This window comes from Hyla sarda, chromosome 1 (assembly GCF_029499605.1).
Source record: "Hyla sarda isolate aHylSar1 chromosome 1, aHylSar1.hap1, whole genome shotgun sequence".
Classification (NCBI taxonomy): domain Eukaryota; kingdom Metazoa; phylum Chordata; class Amphibia; order Anura; family Hylidae; genus Hyla; species Hyla sarda.
The window spans coordinates 244634-270942 of NC_079189.1; the positions used below are offsets into that span (position 1 = coordinate 244634).

Here is a 26309-nt window from a genome sequence, read left to right on the forward strand (position 1 = left end):
AAAAACTGCTAATCAAATGTTTTTTTGTTTTTTTTTTATTAAAAGGTTTAAACAGTGAAGAAGTATTATATTTTCAAAATATGTAAAAAAAAAAAAAAGAATAATTCCGCCATCCTGTCCTATCCTTATAGGGTATCTTTCATCACAAAAACTTTTGATATATTATAGATTAATGTCTGCAGAATAACTTTCCAATTGCATGTTATTAAAAAATATGCTTCTTTCTATTTAGTTTTCCACTTTGAAAAAATGACCACTAGGGGTCCCCAGCCTTTTTTTAATATAGATTTCAGACTCATGCTGGAGTCCTAAATCTCAGACTGCTGCCGGGACACAGACAAGCTCAGCACTGCTCCCTGCCAAGTTTTTTTGATGAAAGGTACCCTTTAAAAGGAAAACTGTCACCCTGATCACCCACACTAAACCCAATACACTGGGTTATAGTGTGGGTGACCAGGAGTCCAAAGAGGTGTCACTTACCAAATTCAGTCCAGTGGTTCCTTTGATATTACCCGGAGAAGTTCCCTTGTTCAATGCAGGTAATTGCGCGCAGGAGGCACCCCCTGCTTCTTTCTCTTCCCTCTACTGCCGGCCTCTCTATTAGCATATTCATATTATGCTAATCCACGTCCTAGTGACCAGTCACATGTCAGGTGTTGGCCGACCTCCGGGTGCAGCGAGATTGCGGCGCATGCGCAGTATCAGAATGCTATCGCAAGAAGAGCTCTCATGTCATCAGGATGTGAGAGCCATCGGTAAACGCACAGCGCATGCGCTTCTGCCTTGGAGTGCAGCGCTCACATGACCTGCGACTCACGTCACTAGGACGTGGAGTAGCATAATATGAATATGCTTATAGAGGGGCCGGCAGTAGAGGGGACAGAGAGAAGTAGGGGGAACCAGCGGGGCCCCGCCTCCATGCGCGCGATTAACTGCATTGAACAAGGGAAATTCTCCGGGTAATATCAAAGGAACCATTGGACCCAATTTGGTAAGTGACACCTCTTTGGACTCCTGGTCACCCTGTGTATTGGGTTTAGTGTGGGGGATCAGGGTGACAGTTTTCCTTTAAAGGGGTACTCTGGTACTCGCGCCGTCACATCACGCCCCCTCCATTCATGTGTATGGGAGGGGACATGTCGGCCGACACGCCCCCTCCCACAGACATGAATGGAGGGGGCGTGGCGTGACATTGCGTTGTTTAGAACGCCGGGTGCTGCGGGGGAGCACCAGCAGCGAGACCCCCGTGATCAGGCATCTTATACCCTACCCTTTGGATAGGGGATAAGATGTCTAGGGGTGGAGAACCCCTTTAATATGATTGTCATGCTTAAATGATATCTGTTATTTTAAGAAACTGCATAGAAGCTAATTTTATTAGAATATATCTTATAATATAAATATATAATCTATCGTATCAGGTTCTTTCCCTTTGCTAAACTTTTATTCACGTAAAAAAAAGCTTAGATTACAAGATGGACTAACAGCTTAGTGAGAGATCAGGTTACATGCTGCCTATACAAGTCTATGGAGAGGGAAATGGTGAGGTGGAACATGGGAGGGGGAGTGAGTTGCGAGAGCCAGCTGCTGCAGACACTGTCTCTACGCGTGATGTCATGACCATGCCTGCCCGGACCCAGTGTTCTGAACATAATGTGCCAGCACGGAGATCGCAGGGGGTCCCAGCAGTCGGATCCCCACGATCAGACATCTTATCCCTTATGGGAATTTCTTTGAATCCAAATTATTTCACATTCTAGTGGAACTACTTTTAAGTTCCAGGATAAACGAATAGTTGTCCGCTTCGTAAGATCTGGATCTACTACCAAGCCCCTCAGATAACTAGTATTTGGGTGCTCAGCAAATTCCTGCTAATTCCACCCAAAAGATAAAGCTATTATTGGCTGTTATATGTCTGTAAATAACCAGATATGAGGGGAAAAATAAAAGTTTACACAAAACATTTCCCACATTCCTACTAAGAACATGGATTTTTTCCTGTGCGATTTCTTTGTTTTCCCAAATTTGTTTCTCTTTCTAACAGTCTCCACCCATAGAACATCAAGATGGCTTCTCAGCTTTGTGACTTTTCTGGTGTCTAACAAGATGGGATTTTTCTCGATAACATTTTCCGCATTCTGAACATGAATACGGCTTCTCTCCTGTGTGAATCCTCTCGTGTTTTACAAGATGGGCTTTTTGTAGAAAGCATTTCCCACATTCCGAACAGCAAAATGGCTTCTCTCCTGTGTGACTTCTCTCATGTTTGGCAAGAACTGATTGATTTGTGTAACATTTCCCACATTCTGGACATGAATACGGTTTCTCCCCTGTGTGACTTCTCTCATGTTTAACAAGATCTGATTTACTTGCAAAACATTTCCCGCATTCTGAACATGAATATGGCTTCTCTCCTGTGTGAATTCTCTCATGTGTAGCAAGAGTTGCTTGATTTGTAAAACACTTCCCACATTCTGAACATGAAAATGGCCTCTCTCCTGTGTGAATTCTCTTATGTATAACAAGACCTGGTTTATTTGTGAAACATTTTCCACATTCAGGGCATGAATAAGGCTTCTCTCCAGTGTGACTTCTCTCGTGTATAACAAGAGGGGATTTATTTGTAAAACATTTCCCACATACTGAACATGAATACGGCTTCTCTCCTGTGTGGACTCTTTCATGATTCTGGAGTCTGATTTTGGTAATAAACTGTTTCCCACACTCTGAACAGGAATACGGCTTCTCTCCTGTGTGACTTCTCTCATGCATAACAAGATCCGATTTACTTCTAAAACATTTCCCACACTCTGAACACGAGTATGGCTTCTCTCCTGTGTGAATTTTCCAATGCACTTTAAGATTTGATTTACTTGTAAAACATTTCCCACACTGTGAACATGAATATGGCTTCTCTCCTGTGTGATTTGTTCTGTGTCGAAGAAGATTTGAGCTTGTTGTAAATTGTTTTCCACATTCATCACATTGAAACCTTTTCCCTCCTTCCTGATCGGTCCTTGTGATAACAATGTGTGGTTGGTCAGAAGAAGGTTCCCCATGATCAGGGGGATTATTATAGGATAGATCTGGATGGACATTAGGGGTAAGGAAGTCTTCTCCTGAGGAGCGCTCCATGATCTCTCCATCTTCTCCTGAGGAGCGCTCCATGATGTCATCTACTTTGTAATTTGGCAATAACATGAAGAATCCTTCCGAGTGCTTACTTGGATTTTCTGTAAGGATTAAAGATAGATTTTGAGACCACAAAGACAGATTTACAACATTTCTATTAGGTGCTCATGTATATTCTTGACTTGGTGCCCTACTTCCATAGCCATAGAAGGTATCTACAGGAGCAGGGACTCCTGTCTATGCACTTGGTGCTTGGCAAGGCATACACTACATATAGTAACATAATTGGCACGGTTGAAAAAGGACAGGTCGATGAAGTTGAACCATGGTCGAAGAAAAGATGGATGAAGGGGAGGTGGGGACAATAAATGTGTAATAGTGGGTATACTTACCAGGCTCCCTGCTCCGGTTTGTCAGATATATGGGAGCGGCGATCCTGAGGGAATCAGAGGACATTGTGACAGGATGGCGGCTCTGGCGCAGCTAGGAGCCCGGAGTGGGGAGTGTGATAACTATACGGACAGACAATTACATGTGCTGGGGGATGAGGTACACAGTGTATGTCATATCATTCGGCATGTACAGGAGCAGGGACACCTTTCTTTAATAGGAGTCCTTGCTCCTGTATAAGTCCCGAATCACAGCAAAAAAAAAATTTTAAAAAAACTTTAAATCAGATTCAGACAAATCTTTACTGATAAAAATTGTATAATTTGAATAAAATGATGAATTGATGGCCACATGGAGACCAAAATAATCAGTGAAAGAAATTGAAAACCTAAGTTCTGACCACAGAGGCTGCAGCCCTCCCAGCCTCTACGGCCACACAGAATACTTCAGGCCCCCACCTCAACATCTTCTTACATAGAAGTCAGAGCAGGACTCCACCCTCCAGCCCCCTGCCCAAACACTGTAGTCATATAGCAAGACCCCCTCATACAGACTACTGCCATTACCCAGTGGTAACAAATCAGAACCACCCTCAAGCCTCCTACCCTTACACAGAAGTAAAGTAGGACATCCCTCAACACCCCCTATCCTTACACAGTAGTAGCAAAGCAGGACCCACTTTCAGTCCCCTACCCTCATACAGTTACAACGTAGGACCACCCTCCAGCCCCCTACCATAACAATGTAGTAAAAAAGCAGTACTACTCTCCAGCCCCCTACCCTCACACAGTAACAAAGTAGGGCCACTCCTCATCCCTCTACCATCACACATTCGTAACAAAGCAGGGCCACCCATGAACCCCCTTTCCTCACACAGTACCAAAGCAGGGCCACCCATCAGCCCGCTACCCTCACACAGTACCAAAGCAGGGCCACTCATCAGCCCTCTACCATCACACATTCGTAACAAAGCAGGGCCACCCATCAGCCCCCTACCCTCACACAGTAACAAAGCAGGGCCACCCATCAGCCCCCTACCCTCACACAGTACCAAAGCAGGGCCACTAATCAGCCCTCTACCATCACACGTTCGTAACAAAGCAGGGCCACCCATCAGCCACCTACCCTCACCCAGTAACAAAGCAGGGCCACCCATCAGCCCCTTACCCTCACACAGTACCAAAGCAGGGCCACCCCCCAGCCCTTTACCTCCACACAGTATGAAAGTAGAACCACCCTCCTGCCCAAAACACTCATTCAGCAATAAAGCAGGACCACATGTTCCCTCTCCCCTCACCCTTTAGTCACAGCACAATATCATCTCACTCCCATATAAAGTTATATGAGTGTGAGTGCGGATTCATCAGGTTGTAGGAGCCGACAAATTACAAGACAGGAGGCGGAGTCTTCCTCTCTTATCGAGACGCGATACAGAAAACAGAGATTTCCCCATCTACAGACCCATATGTGGACTTGTTTTTTTGCAGGACCAATTGTAATTTGTAAGGACACCTTTCATTTTTCATTTTTCAACATATGCTCCGAAACAAGGAAAAAATTATTTGTGAGGTGAAATAGCAAATTTTTTTTCTTTACGCCATTCACCTTGTGGTCTGACTTACATGGTATTTTGATACTTTAGGTCGCCCCGATTACAGCAATACCAAATTTGTTTAGTTTCCGTCAGGTTTAACTCATTTAAAAATTCTAAACTTTTTAGAATATAAAAAAAAATCCTAATAAGTTTAGAATATAAAAAAAAATTCTAATAAGTTTAGAATTTTTTATATTCTAAACTTATTAGAATTTTTTTTTTACATTCTAAACTTTTTAGATTTTTTTTACATTCTAAACTTTTTAGAATTTTTATTTTAGATTCTAAACTTTTTAGAATTTTTATTTTATATTGCCATTTTCTGACCCCTATAACATCTTTATTTTTCCGCAAATACCAAAAACGTTTATTTTTATTATGTTTACATGGTTTTTGTATGGAAAAGGGGAAAAGGGGGGGGGGGGTGAGAACTTTTAATATAGAAGGCGTTAATGTGTGTTTTTTAAACTTTTATAAAAAAAAAAAAAAAAAGTTCAACACTTTATTAGTCCCTTAAAGGGGTACTCCGCTGCTCAGCATTTGAAACAAACTGTTCCGAACGCTGGAGCCGACGCCGGGAGCTTGTGACGTGATAGCCCCCCCCTCAATGTAAGTCTATGGGAGGGGGCGTTACAGCTGTCACGCCCCCTCCCATAGGCTTATATTGAGGGAGCGGGGTGTGACATCATGAGGGGGAAGGCTATTTGTTCCAAACGCTGAGCAGTGGAGTACCCCTTTAAAGGGGGACTCCAGCCCTAGATATCTTATCCCCTATCTGAAGGATGTCCGATTGCAGGGGTCCCGCTGCTGGGAACGCCCACGATCTCTGCTGCGGCACCCCAGACATCAGGTGAACGGAGCGAACTTCGGTCCGTGCCTGATGACTAGCAAAGCAAGTCTATGGGAGGGGGCGTGACGGCCTCCGTTGCAGCAGCTGGCGTTCCATACGAGATCACGGGGGTCCCAGCGGCGGGCCTTCCACGATCAGACATCTTATCCTCTATAATCTATATCATTAGATTCCACATACAGATCAATGCAGTTTTATTGAACTCCATTGATCTGTGCTCATTTGATTGAGCCTGCTCCAAATACAGATTCACGGCCGTTTACATCTGGCATGTTAAAGGGGTACTCCGGTGGAAAACAATTTATTTTAAATCAACTGGTGCCAGAAAGTTAAACAGATTTGTAAATGACTTCTATTAAAAAAAATCTTAATCCTTCCAGTACTTATCAGCTGCTGTTTACTACTACAGAGAAAGTTCTTTTCTTTTTGATTTTTTTTTTTCAGTCTGACCACAGTGCTCTCTGCTGACACCTCTGTCCCGGAGAGGTTTGCTATGGGGACAGTTCCTGTACTCTGGATAGTTCCTGACATGGACACTGATGTCAGCAGAGAGCACTGTGGACAGACAGAAAAAAAAAAAGGAACTTCCTCTGTAGTATACAGCAGCTGATAAGTACTGGAAGGATTAAGATTTTTTAATAGAAATTATTTACAAACCTGTGTAACTTTCTGGCACCATTTCATTTTAAAATAAATTGTTTTCCACCGGAGTACCCCTTTAAGTGTCAGACACAATATATTGATCTAGCTGTATTTGTCCATATCATTTGTATTATTGTTGGCCTATCTTATATGTTCACACTCTGCTCTATATATATATATATATATATATATATATATATACACACACACACACATATATATATAAATATATAATCTTTTTCTCTCTGAAAATCCCTTATCCTATGTGTACATTGTATACTGGATTTATGATCCCCTGATGAACCGTTGTATATTATAAGATACATGGAGAAACGCGTTGGGATACACAGGTGTTCATCACTGGAGAACTATGTATTCGTTAATTGATATTTATAGTTTATTTTAATTTTTTTGCTATAATAGGGTTTTTTTTCTACTTGAATAAATTGATATATTAGCTTCATGTAGTCAGTCATTTTTGGGAGATGTCCGATCACGGGGGTCCCGCGATTTTGTACACAACTTCTAGCAGTAAAGATTTTCAGCCTGAATTGATCGTTCTTGGGTCTTCAGACTAAGGCGATAGTGATATAGACCCCACTAAGTCAGTGAGCTCCATTTTGAAGACCCACCCGTTGCAAAACTGCAACCTCCAGCCTGCCCGGACAGCCGTTGGCTGTCCGGGCAGGCTGGAGGTTGCAGTTTTGCATCGAGTGGGTCTTCCATATAAAGACCACTGCACTCGGTGACGAAGCTTAAGCAGAAATATGTCCATGCGGACAGGATCCCTTTCGATATTTCTCAGCACGTATTAGATAGATGTCCTGACATCTTCTGAACAGCCTCTTCTATCTTGTCCCAGAAATGTCTGTATGATTACGATTTGAGGCCGAGGAGGTCAGGAGAACTTGGTGCCATGTTCCTGAAGCCAATTTAACATCATGGCAGGAGGCTTTAACCTGCTGACAGTCTACTGCACTCTGTGAGTCTGTCTGCATTCTCCAGAGGATCTACAATGTTCCTGAAAGTTCAGTAAAAGCTTCCTTTTAATATCAGCAACAAGAGCTCATTGCTAAGTGTAACCCATTCCTTACTGTGCTACTCTTGTTTCTACTCCTGTTTCATAACACATCACTTAGCAAAGCCAGTTTTATATTGATCTAAAAAACAACTGATAAACTTTAGGAAACCTCTCTATTCCCTCTGTAAACCCATTATCCCATACCTGGGGTAACACCTCCTGGAATTATTACATACCTGGCGTAACACCTCCTGGAATTATTACATACCTGGGGTAACACCTCCTGGAATTACTACATACCTGGGGTAACACCTCCTGGAATTAGTACAAACCTGGAGTAACACCTCCTGGAAGTATTACATACCTGGGGTAAAACCTCCTGGAATTTCCTGCTTCACTTCCCTCATACACGGGTGATGTGGTATAGGACCAGCCACATCTACCTGATGCTTCTCTGAGACATTTCCCTCTGGAGAGTCCTGGGAATACAGAGGGCGGGGACACCTCTCGGGTGGATTTCTATCAATGACTCCATCTGTAGGGAACACACAGTGATGAATAGATTATTCCATGTGATGATCAGATGATGGGTGTAGTAGTATCTAGGAGACCCTCCACCAATAAAAGTCTCCCCCTCCTTACACTGCTGATCGGACCCGAAATCCGTCTCCTCTTCTGGTTCATCTATAACCTCAACCTTAATATCGATCAGATCTTCACTCTAAACAGACAAGAAATATAAGAAATTGACTTGGGTTCCATTTCTTTACGATCATATTTGGTGAAACTTTAGCCTCATCTACCTGATGGTTCTCTGGGACATTTCCCTTTGGACAGTCCTGGGAATACAGAGGGCGGGGACACCTCTCGGGTGGATTTCTAACAATGACTCCATCTGTAGGGAACACACAGTGAATGAATACATCAGTGCTGGATATATTTCTATGTTATTAGGTAGTGAGAGTGATATCTATATATATGTCTCTTCTTACCTTGTGATGTGAGGGGCCGGTGATCCTCCATCATGACTATGTCCTGGTACAGATCCTTGTGTCTTTCTACATACTCCCACTCCTCCATGGAGAAATAGACCGCCACATCCTGACACCTTATAGGAACCTGACACACAATGATACCGTCATCACCAGACCCCTCCATTACTGTATAATGTCCCAGCAGTGTCACCTCTCTAATCATCACCAGACCCCTCCATTACTGTATAATATCTCAGCAGTGTCACCTCTCCAGTCATCACCAGACCCCTCCATTACTGTATAATGTCCCAGCAGTGTCACCTCTCTAATCATCACCAGACCCCTCCATTACTGTATAATGTCCCAGCAGTGTCACCTCTCTAATCATCACCAGACCCCTCCATTACTGTATAATGTCCCAGCAGTGTCACCTCTCTAATCATCACCAGACCCCTCCATTACTGTATAATGTCCCAGCAGTGTCACCTCTCTAATCACCACCAGACCCCTCCATTACTGTATAATGTCCCAGCAGTGTCACCTCTCTAATCATCACCAGACCCCTCCATTACTGTATAATGTCCCAGCAGTGTCACTTCTCCAGTCATCACCAGACTTCTCCATTACTGTATAATGTCCCAGCAGTGTCACCTCTCCAGTCATCACCAGACCCCTCCATTACTGTATAATGTCCCAGCAGTGCCACCTCTCCAGTCATCACCAGACCCCTCCATTACTGTATAATGTCCCAGCAGTGTCACCTCTCCAGTCATCACCAGACCCCTCCATTACTGTATAATGTCCCAGCAGTGTCACCTCTCCAGTCATCACCAGAATCCTCCATTACTGTATAATGTCCCAGCAGTGTCACCTCTCCAGTCATCACCAGACTCCTCCATTACTGTATAATGTCCCAGCAGGGTCACCTCTCCAGTCATCACCAGACTCCTCCATTACTGTATAATGTCCCAGCAGTGTCACCTCTCCAGTCATCACCAGATCCCTCCATTACTGTAAAATGTCCCAGCAGTGTCACCTCTCCAATCATCACCAGACCCGTCCATTACTGTATAATGTCCCAGCAGGGTCACCTCTCCAGTCATCACCAGACCCCTCCATTAATGTATTATGTCCCAGCAGTGTCACCTCTCCAGTCATCACCAGACCCCTCCATTACTGTATAATGTCCCAGCAGTGTCACCTCTCTAATCATCACCAGACCCCTCCATTACTGTATAATGTCCCAGCAGTGTCACCTCTCTAATCATCACCAGACCCCTCCATTACTGTATAATGTCCCAGCAGTGTCACCTCTCTAATCATCACCAGACCCCTCCATTACTGTATAATGTCCCAGCAGTGTCACCTCTCTAATCATCACCAGACCCCTTCATTACTGTATAATGTCCCAGCAGTGTCACCTCTCTAATCACCACCAGACCCCTCCATTACTGTATAATGTCCCAGCAGTGTCACCTCTCTAATCATCACCAGACCCCTCCATTACTGTATAATGTCCCAGCAGTGTCACTTCTCCAGTCATCACCAGACTTCTCCATTACTGTATAATGTCCCAGCAGTGTCACCTCTCCAGTCATCACCAGACCCCTCCATTACTGTATAATGTCCCAGCAGTGCCACCTCTCCAGTCATCACCAGACCCCTCCATTACTGTATAATGTCCCAGCAGTGTCACCTCTCCAGTCATCACCAGACCCCTCCATTACTGTATAATGTCCCAGCAGTGTCACCTCTCCAGTCATCACCAGAATCCTCCATTACTGTATAATGTCCCAGCAGGGTCACCTCTCCAGTCATCACCAGACTCCTCCATTACTGTATAATGTCCCAGCAGGGTCACCTCTCCAGTCATCACCAGACTCCTCCATTACTGTATAATGTCCCAGCAGTGTCACCTCTCCAGTCATCACCAGATCCCTCCATTACTGTAAAATGTCCCAGCAGTGTCACCTCTCCAATCATCACCAGACCCGTCCATTACTGTATAATGTCCCAGCAGGGTCACCTCTCCAGTCATCACCAGACCCCTCCATTAATGTATTATGTCCCAGCAGTGTCACCTCTCCAGTCATCACCAGACCCCTCCATTACTGTATAATGTCCCAGCAGTGTCACCTCTGTAGTCATCACCAGACCCCTCCATTACTGTATAATGTCCCAGCAGTGTCACCTCTCCAGTCATCACCAGACCCCTCCATTACTGTATAATGTCCCAGCAGTGTCACCTCTCTAATCATCACCAGACCCCTCCATTACTGTATAATGTCCCAGCAGGGTCACCTCTCTAATCATCACCAGACCCCTTCATTACTGTATAATGTCCCAGCAGTGTCACCTCTCTAATCACCACCAGACCCCTCCATTACTGTATAATGTCCCAGCAGTGTCACTTCTCCAGTCATCACCAGACTTCTCCATTACTGTATAATGTCCCAGCAGTGTCACCTCTCCAGTCATCACCAGACCCCTCCATTACTGTATAATGTCCCAGCAGTGCCACCTCTCCAGTCATCACCAGACCCCTCCATTACTGTATAATGTCCCAGCAGTGTCACCTCTCCAGTCATCACCAGACCCCTCCATTACTGTATAATGTCCCAGCAGTGTCACCTCTCCAGTCATCACCAGACCCCTCCATTACTGTATAATGTCCCAGCAGTGTCACCTCTCCAGTCATCACCAGAATCCTCCATTACTGTATAATGTCCCAGCAGGGTCACCTCTCCAGTCATCACCAGACTCCTCCATTACTGTATAATGTCCCAGCAGGGTCACCTCTCTAATCATCACCAGACCTCTCCATTACTGTATAATGTCCCAGCAGTGTCACCTCTCCAGTCATCACCAGACTCCTCCATTACTGTATAATGTCCCAGCAGTGTCACCTCTCCAGTCATCACCAGATCCCTCCATTACTGTATAATGTCCCAGCAGGGTCACCTCTCCAATCATCACCAGACCCGTCCATTACTGTATAATGTCCCAGCAGGGTCACCTCTCCAGTCATCACCAGACCCCTCCATTAATGTATTATGTCCCAGCAGTGTCACCTCTCCAGTCATCACCAGACCCCTCCATTACTGTATAATGTCCCAGCAGTGTCACCTCTCCAGTCATCACCAGACCCCTCCATTACTGTATAATGTCCCAGCAGTGTCACCTCTCTAATCATCACCAGACCCCTCCATTACTGTATAATGTCCCAGCAGGGTCACCTCTCCAGTCAGCAGCTCAGTGATCCTGTGGGTGAGTTCTAGGATCTTCTCCTCATGTATCAGTGAGTGAGGTGAAGGCTCTGTGATGGGGCCCCGGGTCCTGCTCCGTCCTCCTGACTCATGGAGATGGCTGCTGGGGGCCACACACTCCCCCCATGTCTTCTTCACTATGGTGTAATCCTGTGTATGGAGAGAGACAATGAGGGGACTGACCCCAGTATTCCTCCCTCACTACAAAGAGGAGATTGTGCCCCCTGTATAGAGCTCTAGTGAGCACATCTGGAATACTGGGGTCAGTTCTGGAGACCTCACCTACAAAGAGACATCCAGAACATAGAGCGGGGCCAAAGATGGGGACAACAATGGTGGAAATGTAGATGGGGACAACAATGGTGGAAATGTAGATGGGGACACAACAATGGTGGAAATGTAGATGGGGACACAACAATGGTGGAAATGTAGATGGAGACACAACAATGGTGGAAATGTAGATGGGGGGACAACAATGGTGGAAATGTAGATGAGGGGACAACAATGGTGGAAATGTAGATGAGGGGACAACAATGGTGGAAATGTAGATGGTGACAACAATGGTGGAAATGTAGATGGGGACAACAATGGTGAAAATGTAGATGGGGACAACAATGGTGGAAATGTAGATAGGGACAACAATGGTGGAAATGTAGATGGGGACAACAATGGTGAAAATGTAAATGGGGACAACAATGGTGGACATGTAGATGGGTCACCTCACCTCTCCGGTCAGCAGGTGGAGGATCTCCAGGGTGAAGTGTAATATTCTCTTAGTCATCTCATTCCTGTCCTTCTCCATCCTTGGGGGGTCATTCAGGAGAAGAGGAGACAACTGGATCAGCTGGAGGGGAAGAGGAGACAACTGGATCAGCTGGAGGGGAAGAGGAGACAACTGGATCAGCTGGAGGGGAAGAGGAGACAACTGGATCAGCTGGAGGGGAAGAGGAGACAACCGGATCAGCTGGAGGGGAAGAGGAGACAACTGGATCAGCTGGAGGAGAAGAGGAGACAACCGGATCAGCTGGAGGGGAAGAGGAGACAACCGGATCAGCTGGAGGGGAAGAGGAGACAACCGGATCAGCTGGAGGGGAAGAGGAGACAACTGGATCAGCTGGAGGGGAAGAGGAGACAACTGGATCAGCTGGAAGGTTCTTGTCCTACTAGGACCTTTATGAGAAAAGGAAGGGCCCTAACTGATACAGGGGCCACATCATATGCGACATAAACAACCTCAAGTATTATATATCATAAAGGGCCCTTTGCCCTGACTGTTCTCTGGCCCTTCGCTGTCCTGATCATGTGCCTGGGTTTCTGCAGGACTATAGAAGCCATTTCTCTCTCTTCAGGACTGGCCCAGCCTGTGTGCTCGGGTCTCTTCTAGGGGTCCCCGGCGTCAATGCCTTGGTATTCAAATTATTTCTGCCCCCTCTACCTCTGTGGCCTGAAGTTTTTTTTGTTTCTTAAAGGGAAACGTTAGGACTCCTTAGGAATCCCTGGGGGCCCCAATCCTGAGGGCCATTCCCCTACACCTATAAAACTATATTACCCAGTCCGGTTCAGCACCACCAATCCATCGTCTAGGTCTAAGGGGGCGGCTGTGACTATTCATAAATCTCTTGCTCATCAGGTGGTAAATGTCACCAATGACGCTGCCGCCCGGTACATTGCCCTTTTTTTGGGTGTTGGGCGTTTACCATCATTAATGACTATGCCCCTCACCAGGGTCAGGCTCACTTTGTGGTAGACTTAGTGGACCTCGCTCCTTCTTTGGATCGGGGGACTGTGGTGCTCTACAGGGACTTTAAAGGGGAACTCCACTAGAAAACATTTTTTAATAAATCAACTGGTGCTGTATGTTCCAGAGGAAGTTTTTTTCTTTTTGAATTTCCTTTCAGTCTGACCACAGTGCTCTCTGCTGACACCTCTGTACATGTCAGGAACTGTCCAGAGCAGGAGAGGTTTTCTAAGGGGATTTGCTTCTACTCTGGACAGTTCCTGACATGGACAGAGGTGTCAGCAGAGAGCACTGTGGTCAGACAGAAAGGAAATTCAAAAAGAAAAGAACTTCCTGTGGAGCATACAGCAGCTGATAAGTACTGGAAGGATTAATATTTTTAAATAGAAATGATTTACAAATCTGTTTAACTTTCTGGCACCAGATGATTTATAATTTTTTTTTTTCCAGAGGACCCCTTTAATAATTCCACAATTCCCTAGCTTTGTGATTCCTGGAGACTGTTGCCCCCATCGTGATGTCATGGCCACGCCCCCTTAATGTGAGTCTATGGGTGGGGGCGTGACGCCCCCTCCCATAGACTCACATTGAGGGGGCGTGGTCATGACATCACAAGGGGCGTGGTCGTGACATTACATACAAGGGGCGTGGTCGTGACGTCAACAGCTAAGTTCACTTCGTGCACGGATGTCTGGGGTGCCGCAGCTCAGATAGCAGGGGTCCCAGTGATTGCCAAACCTCCCCCAAGATCAGTTATCTTATTCCCTAAGATGTTTTCCGGAGGAGTACCCCTTTAAGGTGGGCCTGTCTCTGTCCCTCTCTCCTCTATCCTGCCCTCTCCCTTTCCGGCACTTTCCCCTGACTCTGTGTGGGCCCTTTTCTAGCCCGGGTAATTAAAGGGGTAGTCCAGGAAAAAAAATATATATTTTTATATATCAACTGGCTCCAGAAAAGTGTAAAAAATAAGTGAATAAAGATCATTTAACCCCTTCCCTAATAAAAGTTAGAATCACCCCCCTTTTCCCAATGAAAAAAACAAACAAAAAACTGTGTAAATAAAAATAAACATATATGGTAGTCATAGTCATATATGGTCATATATGGTATCGCCGCGTGCAGAAATGTTCGAACTATAAAAATATATAATTAACTAAACCGCACTGTACGCGCAAAAAAATTCCAAAGTCCAAAATAGTGCATTTTTGGTCACTTTTTATATCATGAAAAAATGTATAAAAAGCGATCAAAAAGTCCAATCAATACAAAAATGGTACCGTTAAAAACTTCATATATAACAGGAGGGTAATAATAATATAACAGGAGGGTAATAATAATATAACAGGAGGTAATAATAATATAACAGGAGGGTAATAATAATATAACAGGAGGGTAATAATATAACAGGAGGTAATAATAATATAACAGGAGGTAATAATAATATAACAGGAGGGTAATAATCATATAACAGGAGGTAATAATAATATAACAGGAGGGTAATAATAATAATATAACAGGAGGTAATGACAATATAACAGGAGGGTAATAATAATATAACAGGAGGGTAATAATAATATAACAGGAGGTAATAATAATATAACAGGAGGTAATAATAATATAACAGGAGGTAATAATAATATAACAGGGGGGTAATAATAATATAACAGGAGGATAATAATAATATAACAGGAGGTAATAATAATAATAATAATAATATAACAGGAGGTAATAATAATATAACAGGAGGTAATAATAATATAACAGGAGGATAATAATAATATAACAGGAGGTAATAATAATATAACAGGAGGTAATAATAATATAACAGGAGGTAATAATAATATAACAGGAGGGTAATAATAATATAACAGGAGGTAATAATAATATAACAGGAGGTAATAATAATATAACAGGAGGTAATAATAATATAACAGGAGGTAATAATAATATAACAGGAGGTAATAATAATATAACAGGAGGGGAATAATAATATAACAGGAGGTAATAATAATATAACAGGAGGTAATAATAATATAACAGGAGGTAATAATAATATAACAGGAGGTAATAATAATATAACAGGAGGGTAATAATAATATAACAGGAGGTAATAATAATATAACAGGAGGTAATAATAATATAACAGGAGGTAATAATAATATAACAGGAGGTAATAATAATATAACAGGAGGTAATAATAATATAACAGGAGGTAATAACAATATAACAGGAGGTAATAATAATATAACAGGAGGTAATAATAATATAACAGGAGGGGAATAATAATATAACAGGAGGTAATAATAATATAACAGGAGGTAATGACAATATAACAGGAGGGTAATAATAATATAACAGGAGGGTAATAATAATATAACAGGAGGTAATAATAATGTAACAGGAGGTAATAATAATATAACAGGAGGTAATAATAATATAACAGGAGGATAATAATAATATAACAGGAGGTAATAATAATATAACAGGAGGTAATAATAATATAACAGGAGGTAATAATAATATAACAGGAGGTAATAATAATATAACAGGAGGGGAATAATAATATAACAGGAGGGTAATAATAATCTAACAGGAGGGTAATAATCATATAAGAGGAGGGTAATAATCATATAACAGGAGGTAATAATAATATAACAGGAGGGTAATAATAATATAACAGGAGGGTAATAATATAACAGGAGGGTAATAATAATATAACAGGAGGTAATAATAATATAACATGAGGTAATAACAATATAACATGAGGTAATAATAATATAACAGGAGGGTAATAATAATATAACAGGGGGGTAATAATAATATAACAGGGGGGTAATAATAATATAACAGGAGGGTAATAATAATATAACAGAAGGGTAATAATAATATAACAGGGGGGTAATAATAATATAACAGGGGGGTAATAATAATATAACAGGGGGGTAATAATAATATAACAGGAGGGTAATAATAATATAACAGGGGGGTAATAATAATAATATAACAGGGGGGTAATAATAATATAACAGGAGGGTAATAATAATATAACAGAAGGGTAATAATAATATAACAGGAGGGTAATAATAATATAACAGGAGGTAATAACAATATAACAGGAGGTAATAATAATATAACAGGAGGATAATAATAATATAACAGGAGGTAATAATAATATAACAGGAGGTAATAATAATATAACAGGAGGGTAATAATAATATAACAGGAGGATAATAATAATATAACAGGAGGTAATAATAATATAACAGGAGGATAATAATAATATAACAGGAGGGTAATAATAATATAACAGGAGGTAATAATAATATAACAGGAGGTAATAATAATATAACAGGAGGTAATAATAATCTAACAGGAGGGTAATAATAATATAACAGGAGGGTAATAATAATATAACATGAGGTAATAACAATATAACAGGAGGGGAATAATAATATAACAGGAGGGTAATAATCATATAACAGGAGGGTAATAATATTATAACAGGAGGTAATAATAATCTAACAGGAGGGTAATAATATAACAGGAGGGTAATAATCATATAACAGGAGGGTAATAATAATATAACAGGAGGTAATAATAATATAACAGGAGGGTAATAATAATATAACAGGAGGGTAATAATAATATAACAGGAGGGTAATAATATAACAGGAGGGTAATAATAATATAACAGGAGGTAATAATATAACAGGAGATAATAACAATATAACAGGAGGTAATAACAATATAACAGGAGGTAATAATAATATAACAGGAGGGTAATAATAATATAACAGGGGGGTAATATTAATATAACGGGGGTAATAATAATATAACAGGAGGGTAATAATAATATAACAGAAGGGTAATAATAATATAACAGGGGGGTAATAATAATATAACAGGAGGGTAATGATAATAATATAACAGGAGGTAATAACAATATAACAGGAGGTAATAATAATATAACAGGAGGTATTCATAATATAACAGGAGGGTAATAATAATATAACAGGAGGGTAATAATAATATAACAGGAGGTAATAATAATATAACAGGAGGGTAATAATAATATAACAGGAGGTAATAATAATATAACAGGAGGGTAATAATAATATAACAGGAGGGTAATAATATAACAGGAGGATAATAATAATAATATAACAGGAGGTAATAATAATATAACAGGAGGTAATAATATAACAGGAGGGTAATAATAATATAACAGGAGGGTAATAATATAACAGGAGGTAATAATAATATAACAGGAGGTAATAACAATATAACAGGAGGTAATAACAATATAACAGGAGGTAATAATAATATAACAGGAGGTAATAATAATATAACAGGAGGGTAATAATAATATAACAGGAGGTAATAATAATATAACATGAGGTAATAATAATATAACAGGAGGATAATAATAATATAACAGGAGGATAATAATAATATAACAGGAGGTAATAATAATATAACAGGAGGTAATAATAATATAACAGGAGGGTAATAATAATATAACAGGAGGTAATAATATAACAGGAGGGTAATAATAATATAACAAGAGGTAATAATAATATAACAGGAGGTAATAATAATAATATAACAGGAGTTAATAATAATATAACAGGAGGTAATAATATAACAGGAGGTAATAATAATATAACAGGAGGTAATAATAATATAACAGGAGGGTAATAATAATATAACAGGAGGTAATAATAATATAACAGGAGGTAATAATAATATAACAGGAGGTAATAATCATATAACAGGAGGTAATAACAATATAACAGGAGGGGAATAATAATATAACAGGAGGATAATAATAATAATATAACAGGAGGTAATAATAATATAACAGGAGGATAATAATAATATAACAGGAGGATAATAATAATATAACAGGAGGGGAATAATAATATAACAGGAGGTAATAATCATATAACAGGAGGGTAATGATAATATAACAGGAGGTAATAATCATATAACAGGAGGGTAATAATAATATAACATGAGGTAATAACAATATAACAGGAGGGGAATAATAATATAACAGGAGGGTAATAATCATATAACAGGAGGGTAATAATATTATAACAGGAGGTAATAATAATCTAACAGGAGGGTAATAATAATATAACAGGAGGGTAATAATCATATAACAGGAGGGTAATAATAATATAACAGGAGGTAATAATAATATAACAGGAGGGTAATAATAATATAACAGGAGGGTAATAATAATATAACAGGAGGGTAATAATATAACAGGAGGGTAATAATAATATAACAGGAGGTAATAATATAACAGGAGATAATAACAATATAACAGGAGGTAATAACAATATAACAGGAGGTAATAATAATATAACAGGAGGGTAATAATAATATAACAGGGGGGTAATATTAATATAACGGGGGTAATAATAATATAACAGGAGGGTAATAATAATATAACAGAAGGGTAATAATAATATAACAGGGGGGTAATAATAATAATATAACAGGAGGTAATAACAATATAACAGGAGGTAATAATAATATAACAGGAGGTATTCATAATATAACAGGAGGGTAATAATAATATAACAGGAGGGTAATAATAATATAACAGGAGGTAATAATAATATAACAGGAGGGTAATAATAATATAACAGGAGGGTAATAATATAACAGGAGGATAATAATAATAATATAACAGGAGGTAATAATAATATAACAGGAGGTAATAATATAACAGGAGGGTAATAATAATATAACAGGAGGGTAATAATATAACAGGAGGTAATAATAATATAACAGGAGGTAATAACAATATAACAGGAGGTAATAACAATATAACAGGAGGTAATAATAATATAACAGGAGGTAATAATAATATAACAGGAGGGTAATAATAATATAACAGGAGGTAATAATAATATAACATGAGGTAATAATAATATAACAGGAGGATAATAATAATATAACAGGAGGATAATAATAATATAACAGGAGGTAATAATAATATAACAGGAGGTAATAATAATATAACAGGAGGGTAATAATAATATAACAGGAGGTAATAATATAACAGGAGGGTAATAATAATATAACAGGAGGTAATAATAATATAACAGGAGGTAATAATAATAATATAACAGGAGGTAATAATAATATAACAGGAGGGTAATAATATAACAGGAGGTAATAATAATATAACAGGAGGTAATAATAATATAACAGGAGGGTAATAATAATATAACAGGAGGTAATAATAATATAACAGGAGGTAATAATAATATAACAGGAGGTAATAATCATATAACAGGAGGTAATAATAATATAACAGGAGGTAATAATCATATAACAGGAGGTAATAATAATATAACAGGAGGGTAATAATAATATAACAGGAGGTAATAATAATATAACAGGAGGTAATAATAATATAACAGGAGGGTAATAATAATATAACAGGAGGTAATAATAATATAACAGGAGGTAATAATATAACAGGAGGTAATAATAATATAACAGGAGGTAATAATAATAAAACAGGAGGTAATAATAATCTAACAGGAGGGTAATAATAATATAACAGGAGGGTAATAATCATATAACAGGAGGGTAATAATAATATAACAGGAGGTAATAATAATATAACAGGAGGGTAATAATAATATAACAGGAGGGTAATAATCATATAACAGGAGGGTAATAATAATATAACAGGAGGTAATAATAATATAACAGGAGGGTAATAATAATATAACAGGAGGGTAATAATAATATAACAGGAGGGTAATAATATAACAGGAGGGTAATAATAATATAACAGGAGGTAATAATATAACAGGAGATAATAACAATATAACAGGAGGTAATAACAATATAACAGGAGGTAATAATAATATAACAGGAGGGTAATAATAATATAACAGGGGGGTAATATTAATATAACGGGGGTAATAATAATATAACAGGAGGGTAATAATAATATAACAGAAGGGTAATAATAATATAACAGGGGGGTAATAATAATATAACAGGAGGGTAATGATAATAATATAACAGGAGGTAATAACAATATAACAGGAGGTAATAATAATATAACAGGAGGTATTCATAATATAACAGGAGGGTAATAATAATATAACAGGAGGGTAATAATAATATAACAGGAGGTAATAATAATATAACAGGAGGGTAATAATAATATAACAGGAGGGTAATAATATAACAGGAGGATAATAATAATAATATAACAGGAGGTAATAATAATATAACAGGAGGTAATAATATAACAGGAGGGTAATAATAATATAACAGGAGGGTAATAATATAACAGGAGGTAATAATAATATAACAGGAGGTAATAACAATATAACAGGAGGTAATAACAATATAACAGGAGGTAATAATAATATAACAGGAGGTAATAATAATATAACAGGAGGGTAATAATAATATAACAGGAGGTAATAATAATATAACATGAGGTAATAATAATATAACAGGAGGATAATAATAATATAACAGGAGGATAATAATAATATAACAGGAGGTAATAATAATATAACAGGAGGTAATAATAATATAACAGGAGGGTAATAATAATATAACAGGAGGTAATAATATAACAGGAGGGTAATAATAATATAACAGGAGGTAATAATAATATAACAGGAGGTAATAATAATAATATAACAGGAGGTAATAATAATATAACAGGAGGGTAATAATATAACAGGAGGTAATAATAATATAACAGGAGGTAATAATAATATAACAGGAGGGTAATAATAATATAACAGGAGGTAATAATAATATAACAGGAGGTAATAATAATATAACAGGAGGTAATAATCATATAACAGGAGGTAATAATAATATAACAGGAGGTAATAATCATATAACAGGAGGTAATAATAATATAACAGGAGGGTAATAATAATATAACAGGAGGTAATAATAATATAACAGGAGGTAATAATAATATAACAGGAGGGTAATAATAATATAACAGGAGGTAATAATAATATAACAGGAGGTAATAATATAACAGGAGGTAATAATAATATAACAGGAGGTAATAATAATAAAACAGGAGGTAATAATAATATAACAGGAGGTAATAATAATATAACAGGAGGCAATAATCATATAACAGGAGGTAATAATCATATAACAGGAGGTAATAATAATATAACAGGAGGTAATAATAATATAACAGGAGGGTAATAATAATATAACAGGAGGTAATAATAATATAACAGGAGGTAATAATAATATAACAGGAGGTAATAATAATATAACAGGAGGTAATAATAATATAACAGGAGGGTAATAATAATATAACAGGAGGGTAATAATAATAATATAACAGGAGGTAATAATAATAATATAACAGGAGGTAATAATAATAAAACAGGAGGTAATAATAATAAAACAGGAGGTAATAATAATATAACAGGAGGTAATAATAATATAACAGGAGGTAATAATAATATAACAGGAGGTAATAACAATATAACAGGAGGTAATAACAATATAACAGGAGGTAATAACAATATAACAGGAGGTAATAATAATATAACAGGAGGTAATAATATAACAGAAGGTAATAATAATATAACAGGAGGTAATAATAATATAACAGGAGGATAATAATAATATAACAGGAGGTAATAATAATATAACAGGAGGTAATAATAATATAACAGGAGGTAATAATAATATAACAGGAGGTAATAATAATATAACAGGAGGATAATAATAATATAACAGGAGGTAATAATAATATAACAGGAGGATAATAATAATATAACAGGAGGGTAATAATAATATAACAGGAGGTAATAATAATATAACAGGAGGTAAGGACAATATAACAGGAGGGGAATAATAATATAACAGGAGGGTAATAATAATCTAACAGGAGGGTAATAATAATATAACAGGAGGGTAATAATAATATAACATGAGGTAATAACAATATAACAGGAGGGGAATAATAATATAACAGGAGGGTAATAATCATATAACAGGAGGGTAATAATATTATAACAGGAGGTAATAATAATATAACAGGAGGTAATAATAATATAACAGGAGGATAATAATAATATAACAGGAGGATAATAATAATATAACAGGAGGATAATAATAATCTAACAGGAGGGTAAAAATAATATAACAGGAGGGTAATAATCATATAACAGGAGGGAAATAATAATATAACAGGAGGTAATAATAATATAACAGGAGGGTAATAATAATATAACAGGAGGGTAATAATATAACAGGAGGGTAATAATAATATAACAGGAGGGTAATAATATTATAACAGGGGGGTAATAATAATATAACAGGGGGGTAATAATAATATAACAGGAGGGTAATAATAATATAACAGAAGGGTAATAATAATATAACAGGGGGGTAATAATAATATAACAGGAGGGTAATAATAATAATATAACAGGAGGTAATAACAATATAACAGGAGGTAATAATAATATAACAGGAGGTATTCATAATATAACAGGAGGGTAATAATAATATAACAGGAGGGTAATAATAATATAACAGGAGGTAATAATAATATAACAGGAGGGTAATAATAATATAACAGGAGGGTAATAATATAACAGGAGGATAATAATAATAATATAACAGGAGGTAATAATAATATAACAGGAGGTAATAACAATATAACAGGAGGTAATAATAATATAACAGGAGGGTAATAATAATATAATAGGAGGTAATAACAATATAACAGGAGGTAATAATAATATAACAGGAGGTAATAATGATATAACAGGAGGTAATAATAATATAACAGGAGGGGAATAATAATATAACAGGAGGGTAATAATAATATAACAGGAGGGGAATAATAATATAACAGGAGGTAATAATAATATAACAGGAGGTAATAATAATATAACAGGAGGTAATAATGATATAACAGGAGGTAATAATAATATAACAGGAGGGGAATAATAATATAACAGGAGGGTAATAATAATATAACAGGAGGGGAATAATAATATAACAGGAGGTAATAATAATATAACAGGAGGTAATAATAATATCACAGGAGGGTAATAATAATATAACAGGAGGATAATAATAATATAACAGGAGGTAATAATAATAATATAACAGGAGATAATAATAATATAACAGGAGGATAATACTAATAATATAACAGGAGGTAATAATAATATAACAGGAGGGTAATAATAATATAACAGGAGGATAATAATAATATAACAGGAGGGTAATAATAATATAACAGGAGGTAATAATATAACAGGAGGTAATAATATAACAGGAGGTAATAATAATATAACAGGAGGTAATAATATAACAGGAGGTAATAATAATATAACAGGAGGTAATAATAATATAACAGGAGGTAATAATAATATAACAGGAGGTAATAATAATATAACAGGAGGTAATAATAATATAACAGGAGGTAATAATATAACAGGAGGTAATAATAATATAACAGGAGGGTAATAATAATATAACAGGAGGGTAATAATAATATAACAGGAGGTAATAACAATATAACAGGAGGTAATAATATAACAGGAGGTAATAATAATATAACAGGAGGGTAATAATATAACAGGAGGTAATAATAATATAACAGGAGGTAATAATATAACAGGAGGTAATAATAATATAACAGGAGGGTAATAATAATATAACAGGAGGGTAATAATATAACAGGAGGTAATAATAATATAACAGGAGGTAATAATAATATAACAGGAGGTAATAACAATATAACAGGAGGTAATAATAATATAACAGGAGGGTAATAATAATATAATAGGAGGTAATAACAATATAACAGGAGGTAATAATAATATAACAGGAGGTAATAATGATATAACAGGAGGTAATAATAATATAACAGGAGGGGAATAATAATATAACAGGAGGGTAATAATAATATAACAGGAGGGGAATAATAATATAACAGGAGGTAATAATAATATAACAGGAGGTAATAATAATATCACAGGAGGGTAATAATAATATAACAGGGAGATAATAATAATATAACAGGAGGGTAATAATAATATAACAGGAGGTAATAATAATATAACAGGAGGATAATAATAATATAACAGGAGGTAATAATAATAATATAACAGGAGATAATAATAATATAACAGGAGGATAATACTAATAATATAACAGGAGGTAATAATAATATAACAGGAGGGTAATAATAATATAACAGGAGGATAATAATAATATAACAGGAGGTAATAATAATATAACAGGAGGGTAATAATAATATAACAGGAGGATAATAATAATATAACAGGAGGTAATAATAATATAACAGGAGGTAATAATAATATAACAGGAGGTAATAATATAACAGGAGGTAATAATAATATAACAGGAGGTAATAATAATATAACAGGAGGTAATAATAATATAACAGGAGGTAATAATAATATAACAGGAGGTAATAATAATATAACAGGAGGTAATAATAATATAACAGGAGGTAATAATATAACAGGAGGTAATAATAATATAACAGGAGGGTAATAATAATATAACAGGAGGGTAATAACAATATAACAGGAGGTAATAACAATATAACAGGAGGTAATAATATAACAGGAGGTAATAATAATATAACAGGAGGGTAATAATATAACAGGAGGTAATAATAATATAACAGGAGGTAATAATATAACAGGAGGTAATAATAATATAACAGGAGGGTAATAATAATATAACAGGAGGGTAATAATATAACAGGAGATAATAATAATATAACAGGAGGTAATAATATAACAGGAGGGTAATAATAATATAACAGGAGGTAATAATAATATAACAGGAGGTAATAATAATAATATAACAGGAGGTAATAATAATATAACAGGAGGTAATAATAATATAACAGGAGGTAATAATATAACAGGAGGTAATAATAATATAACAGGAGGGTAATAATAATATAACAGGAGGTAATAATAATATAACAGGAGGTAATAATAATATAACAGGAGGTAATAATAATATAACAGGAGGGTAATAATAATATAACAGGAGGGTAATAATAATATAACAGGAGGGTAATAATAATATAACAGGAGGTAATAATCATATAACAGGAGGTAATAATAATATAACAGGAGGTAATAATAATATAACAGGAGGTAATAATAATATAACAGGAGGGTAATAATAATATAACAGGAGGTAATAATAATATAACAGGAGGTAATAATAATATAACAGGAGGTAATAATAATATAACAGGAGGGTAATAATAATATAACAGGGGGGTAATAATAATATAACAGGAGGGTAATAATAATATAACAGGAGGGTAATAATCATATAACAGGAGGTAATAATAATATAACAGGAGGTAATAATATAACAGGAGGTAATAATAATATAACAGGAGGGTAATAATCATATAACAGGAGGTAATAATAATATAACAGGAGGGTAATAATCATATAACAGGAGGTAATAATAATATAACAGGGGGGTAATAATAATATAACAGGAGGTAATAATAATATAACAGGAGGATAATAATAATAATATAACAGGAGGTAATAATAATATAACAGGAGGTAATAATAATATAACAGGAGGTAATAATAATATAACAGGAGGTAATAATAATATAACAGGAGGTAATAATAATATAACAGG

General features: G+C 36.8%; 1 protein-coding gene across 15 annotated transcripts in view; it reads right to left on the reverse strand.

Annotated features, from left to right (window-relative positions):
• The window catches only part of LOC130277649 (zinc finger protein 569-like), a 614204-nt gene that overhangs the window by 69168 nt on the left and 518727 nt on the right, over positions 1-26309 (reverse strand). Inside the window, exon 2 of one of the 15 annotated variants that reach the window (XM_056528636.1) lies at positions 12594-12713. The exons of the other annotated variants lie outside the window; for them this stretch is intronic. The gene's annotated coding sequence lies outside the window, so the exon portion shown is untranslated. The remainder of the gene's footprint in view (positions 1-12593; positions 12714-26309) is intronic. 15 annotated transcript variants of the gene reach the window in all.